Below are 9,106 nucleotides of genomic sequence, written 5' to 3'. Positions count from 1 at the left end.
ATTATAAGATAAATATTAATAACTGTAGTCTGTAATTAATTAAATTAATGTGTATTTTCAGTAATTTACGTAATTTACCAACAGTCAATGGTTAATAACTTTAATATTCGGTCATTGAGGTAAAATTGTTTTATTTTGTTTTGTAATTTACAACAATAGTCTATTATCTTGGAAACTGACGTTATTGCCCGGTAGTTTACGAAAATAACCTAGCAACTTGGCTTCTAACGTTAATGACCGGTTAATAACGTAAATGTTCAGTTTTCGTCATTGACCGTAACATATACACATAATATTGCCTATGGGTGTTAATGTGTTATTTGGGGGGAACTTAGGGTAACCTATTCTTATAGTATATAATATTAAATATAATATATATAATCTGTGATCCGTCGCCCAACCATATATTTAGATAGATTCTAAGCAAATACTCTATAATATGACAAAACGAGACAGTTTATGATAAGAAACGTGACATAAATATGCCCAGTATATCGTAGTGGTTGCCTATACATATTCTGCCAGGCGCTTACCACTTTTACAGTTGTTATAAGTATGTACTATAGGTACTAGGCAGTAGACATGACAAAATAAATACTTATTATTTATGTTATGGGTGATAACCGATGGGTTGGTATTATTATTATTATTATTTTTTAAATTTATTAAGACTTCAACAATGAAGGTTTTTAGTCTATATAGTTATTATTAAACAGGTAAGTAGATATTATAGTATATTACATTATATTATTGTACAATATTTTATTTTTTGGAAGCCATAATTAGTTATTTAATAGTTGTTTGTAATTCTTTTATTTCTACTCTGATCAATCCATAATTTACTACTGAATTTATTAATTAATATTATTTTAATAGAGCATCTTATATTATCACATGAAAAACTCTATACAAAGTAAGTTACTCTACGTCTTTGTGACATTGGTAACATCATTGAAGACAAGTCACAATTATATTTTAATGGCTTCAAAACTTAACAACCTAAAATATAACTTACAATTTATCATTTGTAGGAAATTTATGAAATGTTAATTTCGGATTTTTCCTGCTGTTTTTTTTACAATTCCAAAAAGAACAACTCTTGTGTGAAGTCATTTTATAATGGTTATTGGTTGGTAATTGGTATACAAAACAAGACACTTCAAATATAAAATATTCTGAGAAAAATAATCATAAAGAGATATTAATATCAAAATATCGAAAGATTTTCATAATACCATCCTCCCCACCACAATTAAAAGAAAAAACACAAAAAAACGGGCATATTTTTAGCTCAGATTTTGTGTATGAAATAAATATTCAATTAATTATTTAGGTTATTTATTATTAAAAAAAAAAACAATACTTCGAATAAAGAAGGGATATTTGAGTAGAAATAAGAATTTATATAAGCAACTTATTTACACAATATCCGGATAGCCAGCCACTACGATTTCGGGGGGGGGGGGGGGGCTATGTTGGGTTTGTTATCATATTGACTGTCTTGTATTGTCATATAGAGTATTTGTTCTAAGTCTATCGTGACTCATGTAAATATAATATATCTTTATATTTAACACCTATCGTTAAAATGGTAAAATAATAATTGTATCAAATGTAATACCTATTATATTATCACGATTTGCGGTGTACCTACCTTGTAGGTACTTATATGCCTACCTATGTGGCTATGTATTACACTATTACCATTGGTACCTATTACCACAAAAAACTTTTTTTTTGTTAAATGTAGGAAAACTTAAGGGGAATCTTGTATTACAATTTCAAATCTTAAATGTAGATAGAACATTTTGTATGAATTACTGTTGAAGTACACAGATATACAGAAGCTAAAGGTAAATAAATGTAAGATCGGATATGATATGTAATAATATAATAATATGTATAATTGATATGAATAACTATAGTGCTCCGATGCGTAATATAAAACAACGACTAATCGTCCTACAGGCTAGTACATATAACGAATACGCTATAGAAATATAAAATGCCTATTCAGCGTCTGCTGTACTACAGTGTGAATAATTTGCTTATAATCTATATAATACAGGGTGTGTTGTTTACATTCAACACTTCCCCTTAAACAATATACCCTAACTTAGAATTAATATATCTAATTCCCAACATCCCCCTGAGTTCTTGGAATCTTGGTCGTGGAGTTGGCTTAGTCAATATGTCAGCTAACTGCTCCTTGCTTGGCACATACTCCAGAGAAAACATCCCTTCACTGAACTTCTCACGAATGTAGTGATATCGAACATCGATGTGTTTTGTTCGCTTATGGTATTCTGGATTTTTCACTAGTTTGATGGCACTTTGGTTGTCTGCATACAGAACTGGTGTATCTCCCTGTGTCTCCAGAAGATCACTGATAAGTAGCGTCAACCAAGTAAGTTCCTGTATCGATTGGCTCAGCGCTATGTATTCTGCCTCAGTAGTCGAAAGTGCTACCGATTTTTGCCTTTGTGAACACCATGCTACGATTCCATCTCCCATCATGAAAATGAATCCTGATGTTGATCGTCTCGTTGTTGTGTCACCGGCATAGTCTGCGTCACTATATCCACGCAACTTTGGTGTTACACTAGAATCATAAATTAAACCATAATTAAACGTTCCCTTTAAATATTTAAATATACGTTTCACCGCATTCCAATGAATTGTCAGAGGCTTTTCTAAATAACGACTGACAAGATTTACTGCAAAAGTTATATCAGGCCTTGTTATTTGGCTTAGATACAACAAACTTCCAACTGATTCTCTGTATGGAACTTCCCCTGCTTCCAATGACCCTGACAAATTTGGATCTAATGAGTGTTGTGGATCTGTGGGAATATGCAGGACGTTTGCTTCTTCCATATTGAACCTCTCTAGAATGCGCTTGCAATATGAAGATTGGTGTATGAAAATTGAACCATCAGGTCTCTGATCAATTTCAATACCCAAGAAATGATCAAGTTCACCTTCCTTCGTCTCGAAGTTGTCCTTTAGGTAGTTCACCATTGTGTCCACCAGCTCGTTGTTTGTTGCTGCGATTAGCCCATCGTCTACAAAAATAGCGACAATTAGTAATTGATTATTTTTATTGCTTACGAATACACAAGGGTCTGCTTTTGTTTCCTTTAGGTCAAAGTTCACCAGCATATTTTTGAACTTTTTGTTCCAGCACCTGGGTGCCTGTTTCAACCCATATAGGCTCCGTTGAAGTTTGCATACTAATTGTGTTCCATCTTCGTAACCTTTTGGCTGTTTCATATAAATGTCTTCTTCAAGATCTCCATATAAGAACGCTGTTTTAATGTCAAATTGTCTGAGCATTAATTTCCTGGCTGCTGCTATCGCAAGTATTACTCGAATTGAATCGTATTTCACTACTGGACTGAACGTTTCTTGAAAATCTATTCCATGAACTTGCGCACATCCCTTTATTACTAACCTTGCTTTGTACCGATCAACATCTCCATTTGCTTTGTATTTAGTCTTGTATATCCAACCATTATTGATAGGTTTTTTATTTTGAGGCAAGTCCACAAGTTTCCATGTTAAATTTTTATTCAATGACGACATTTCATCATTCATTGCTGTCTTCCAATCATCTGAATTGTCGCCTGTCATAGCGTCTTCATATGTAACTGGGTCATTACATGCTGAGAAAAATGCATCTCTATACCTAATAGGTTTATTGAGTTTTCCTCTGTCTCTGAGTATCATCTGTTGTTGATCCTCTGCTTCTACTGGCATCTGTTTATCATCGTCCAGTTTTTCTTCGTCGTCGCTGTTGACTTCCTCATCTTCAGCTTCACCTTCCGAATTTACTTCTTCCTCTTCTTCTTCATTTCTGATTTTTACTTCTGTAGCTGTTGATGGGTTTACTGACTCTTCTTTGAATATGACATCTCTGCTTAATGAAACTTCTTTTCCATCAAAGCATATACGATATCCTTTCGTCTCCTCTGAGTATCCAACGAAAATACCTTTTCTTCCCTTCTGATCCCATTTTCTTCGTTTTTCTTTTGGTATGTGTGCATAGACTTCACTACCAAATATTTTTAGATTATATATGTCTGGGTTTTTATTGAACCATAATTCATAAGGTGTTTTTCCTTCTTGACCTGTGTTTCCTGTACGATTTATTGTATATACAGCTGTATTCACTGCTTCTGCCCAAAGTGTCTTAGACAAATTTTTGCTGTATACCATAGTTCTGGCCGCTTCTACAATTGTTCGCATTGATCTTTCCGCCTTCCCATTTTGCTGAGGTGTGTATGGTACACTCGTCTCATGTTTTATTCCAAATTTATCCAATAAGGCTTTTACTTCAGTATTTTTATATTCCCGACCACAATCACTTCTCAAAGTAATTACTGAGATATTTAGCTGATTTTTGACTGTATTTAAAAATAGTTCAAATTTATTTTTAACTTCTGATTTTTGGCTCATAAAATACACATACGTATAATTGGAATAATCATCCTTGAATATAACAAAATACCGTTTACCTCCAAGTGAGTTTACCTCCATGGGTCCACATACATCACTGTGAATTAACTGACCTGGTTTTGTAGTTTTAGTATTACTCAGTGTGAACGGCTCTCTGTGTTGTTTGCCATAAACGCACGCTTCGCAGAAAAACTTGTTTTTTGTTTCTGTAAATTGAATCCGCATATGTTTCAAGTAGTTTCGAACATGTTGAACATTCTGATGACTTAGAATTTCATGCCACTGTAGTAATGTGAGATTTTTAACTGCAATATTTGCTTGATCAGCCTGTTGTAATGGTCCTATTCTCAGAACCATTGAAAACATTTTATTCTCACGAACTCCTATAGCAACTATACGATTGTTTTTCTTAAATATACAGCCGTCACTGTCTGTCACCATTTTTATGCCTTTGTCAAGGCATGCTCCACACGAAAACAAATTTACCTTAAGTTCAGGTACGTGTAAAACATTCGACAAATGACTGTCAACCCATTTATCACCGATTTTTGCTTGAACATTTATATTACCTTTACCAATAGCCATAATATATTTACCATCACCAATACGTACTGGTAATTGAGTTTCAAATAATTCATAGTTAGTGAACCATTCTTTTCGACTGGTCATGTGATCACTTGCACCTGAATCCACATACCATTTTTCTGACTCACTGATTTCGATGTCCTTTGATTGTACTCCAACCAACGCATTTCCTGAGTTTGATTCGCTCTTATTTTTTTCTTTTTGTTCTTTTAAGAAAATCCGGCATTCACGTTTCCAATGCCCTGGTTTTTTGCAATGATTACACTTGCCTGGTTTTTTATCATTGTTCCGTTGGTTTTCAGAAATACCAATTTTTGTATGTTTTTCTTTATTTGTTCCATATGATTTCTTTGCTGAAAATGCACTACCTGCAATATCTCTCTGAACATCATGTCCTTGAGTTTGCCTTGATTCTTCCACCATGAGTCTAGATGTCAAGTTTGTTAAAGTTTTATTCTCACTTGACATTGAATCCCAAGCACTATAAAAATGTTTATAAGTGTCTGGTAACGTCATTAGAATCTTTGTCATCAGCATTGAATCAGATATTGGTTCTCCTGATTGTGCCAATTGCTTACTTAAATTTTCTAGTTTTGATATGTGACCAGCCATACTGTCTACGGGGTCCATAACATAACTATAGAATTTTTCTTGTAACAAAGAAATGCTTGTTGCAGACTTCTGTTCATATATGCTGAGCAATTTGTCCCACATTTCCTTTGCTGTTTCACAGTTCATAATATATAATAATGGCTGTTCGTCTACAGATGTTACAATATATTTTTGAGCTTTATTGTCAGCTCTTTTCCAGACTGAATAATCAACACCATACCTTTTTCTTGCATCATCTTCAGTTTCTGAACTTGATTTTGTAAGAACGGGTTTTTTCGATTTTCCGGTCACAACGTCAAATATATCGGCTGCATTCATAATGACTCTCATTTGAAACTTCCATTGTTGCCAGTTTTCGTTGCTTGTTAGTTTGTTAATTTTTATAGATTCGTTTTCCATAATAACAAATTATCTGTACACTGCCTGTACACTATAAATTTAAATTTAACACAACTAAATACGTTTTCTGCACTTTACACGATCAGTACACTTACTACGCAAACGCACTTCGACTATACTGCACTATATTACTTCGCGAATTATTATTGCTGTTCACTGTCTTTACACAAACACGCGATTCGTAAATCAATAATTAATGTATTAAACATACACGACTTTATTATAAATACCTTACTACTGGGCCCATAACCTGCTGAAGTACACAGATATACAGAAGCTAAAGGTAAATAAATGTAAGATCGGATATGATATGTAATAATATAATAATATGTATAATTGATATGAATAACTATAGTGCTCCGATGCGTAATATAAAACAACGACTAATCGTCCTACAGGCTAGTACATATAACGAATACGCTATAGAAATATAAAATGCCTATTCAGCGTCTGCTGTACTACAGTGTGAATAATTTGCTTATAATCTATATAATACAGGGTGTGTTGTTTACATTCAACAATTACCAACAACTAACTCGAAATAATTTAAAAATTTTCATCTTGATGAGTTTTACGAAATATACTGTAACCAACAAATATATAAACACTGTTATTTTTTACAGACATTTTAAGTTCAAATTTGGACGAAATTACATACTAAAACCTAGAATAAAGATTTAAGTTGTTTTGTTGTAATTTAAAAAAATTGTTAGTACTGAAAACTTTTAGAGTATATATTGTTATATTTTATACACACATTGACCATTTCAAAATTAATGCAATTATTTTATAATAGTCTTAGATTGTGACATTTTTAAAAACGTCGAATCGCCTAGTGAGTACCACTCTAATAAAACATGTTAATAATTTTGCCGTGTACCTACTAATGAGAAATATATGAACAACTGAAAACCTTATATGAACTTACTATAGTCGTATTTCAATAGAATTACCTACCTAAGCTAAAAATCAAAAAATCAATATTATTTATAAAAATTGTTTAATCTTAATTTCTTATAAATACATATATATGTATATACAGCAATAAAATTCCCACCCTTTCCGTTTGAAAAGAAAGGCCTATTTGCCATGGCAGTCTCTAAGAAAGACCCGATCAGGTAGAACCTTTTTGGCTAATAAGTTATAGTAATTTGTGGTTTACGTAGTAAATAAACGTATCTTTTAACCATTTAAATAACCTTTTTGCGCATTATTCTTTTAAACACGACCTACTCTCTTAACCAAGGATAATAACGAGCCTTTCCATATCACTGTCTCACCGATTAAACGAAAACCGAACTACAGTGGTATAAAAGACAATTTTAGGTAGCCAAATATTTTTAAAACTAAAGTAAAAATTAACTCTTCTTGTTTTTACGGCATCAATGTCATTAATTACTTTGTTTAGGTATATCCAATATCTTGTCTAATTGAGTTTTGCAGGTAATTCTTTATGAACTTTAATTTTGAGAAAGATCTCTCTGCCGAAGCAACTGTTACGGCCTTACGGTTAAAGTTAAATAAATTAGACATGCACTTAATACATCACTGTATGTAGTGCTGAAATCATTTTCTGAAATAAATATGGCAAGATCTTTTATATGTTTTATAGTTTCAATTTTATTTATTATCGTATCTTTATACCCGCATTCCGGTACCTAACAGTATACAGTTATATGGTACACAGGTTTCTCACATAAGTACTAGTAATTCGAATTCTTTAAACTCAAAAGAGTACAGAGATTATTATTTATTGTTATTACATTAAAACAAATAATATAATATGTGTATATTACAGATGATAGTAGGAATATATATGAGTTCTCGGGGCCCCGCAAAACCGGGGGCCTCTGTGAATTGTATACTCAAGTACCTAACACTAGTAACACTCCCGATAACCACTCCGCCGGGATTGTACAGGTGTCGTTGTATATAAATAAGCCATTCCATCTATCACTTCACTAAGGGGTAAAAATGCTAAAGCGTTAATCATATCGTAACTTTTTCTAAAATCCATGATATTTCTGTACAAGCCATGTATAATCCTGTATCTATTACAAAATTTAACTTTTTGGATAACTTCTGCAGTATTAAAGATATTTCAAAATATCAAAATTAAATCTAAATTACAACTAATTATGCTCAATTGTGTAACGTTTTAATTTTTAAACTGCTGATATTATCTTTTGAGCTATTTAAAATATTATAAAAATTATGCAACGTTGTGGACAACTTTGATACCTACATTTCTCTGTGTGGTATTAAAATAACATCGTTTTATGAAAAGAAAAAAATACTCTGGTGAATAAAATCACAAGTGTATCAAAGTTACACTATTATACGGTAGAAAATAATTAGGTAGGATTTAAAATGTAAAAGCTGATGTTTTTAAATCTCCGGACTTATTTCTAACTATCTGAAATCTCAAAATTATTAAACATTATTTATGTAAATTAATTTTTCTTACTGTAAAACTGTGACACTATTTTCACAGGATATGTTGGCCAATTGGGTTCTGTGTTAGCATATTCCATTATCATGCTTTTAACATTGTCAGTTTTTGGCCATCTTGAAATCTACATAGTACCACATTCAATGAGCCAGTTGTATGGGATGACGGAGTATTGGTTTTCATCATTAAAATAACCAACAACCCACTAAATAACAATTATAGTATTTGGAACAAGTCTAGTTTAACGCCCACTCGAATTTTTCAATTTTTTTTTCGGAAACCTTTGTATTTCAACGAGTTTAAGACGATGGTGTAAAAACTTGGGAAGGTGATACATAACAAATCGAGGGATATTTACGTTTTTAATTGTTCAAGAGAGCGCAGAGATCAAGTGCTTTTGATAATTGCAAAATAACTTAATATAGCTTATTCTATTATCATAAAGTGCATATTAGTAATAAAAATATGGTAATAGCCATAATGGTATGAAAAAATCACGCCCCACGGCCCACGCGGGAGTAGTGTGGCCCGCATGTGTATAAACGTAAAATCGCAAACTTTGGAAGGCTATAACTTCCAAAATATACATTTTCGCAAAAT

The sequence above is a fragment of the Myzus persicae genome, unplaced genomic scaffold (genome assembly GCF_001856785.1).
Source record: "Myzus persicae strain clone G006 unplaced genomic scaffold, MPER_G0061.0, whole genome shotgun sequence".
Classification (NCBI taxonomy): domain Eukaryota; kingdom Metazoa; phylum Arthropoda; class Insecta; order Hemiptera; family Aphididae; genus Myzus; species Myzus persicae.
Note: the sequence above shows the minus strand (reverse complement) of the source record.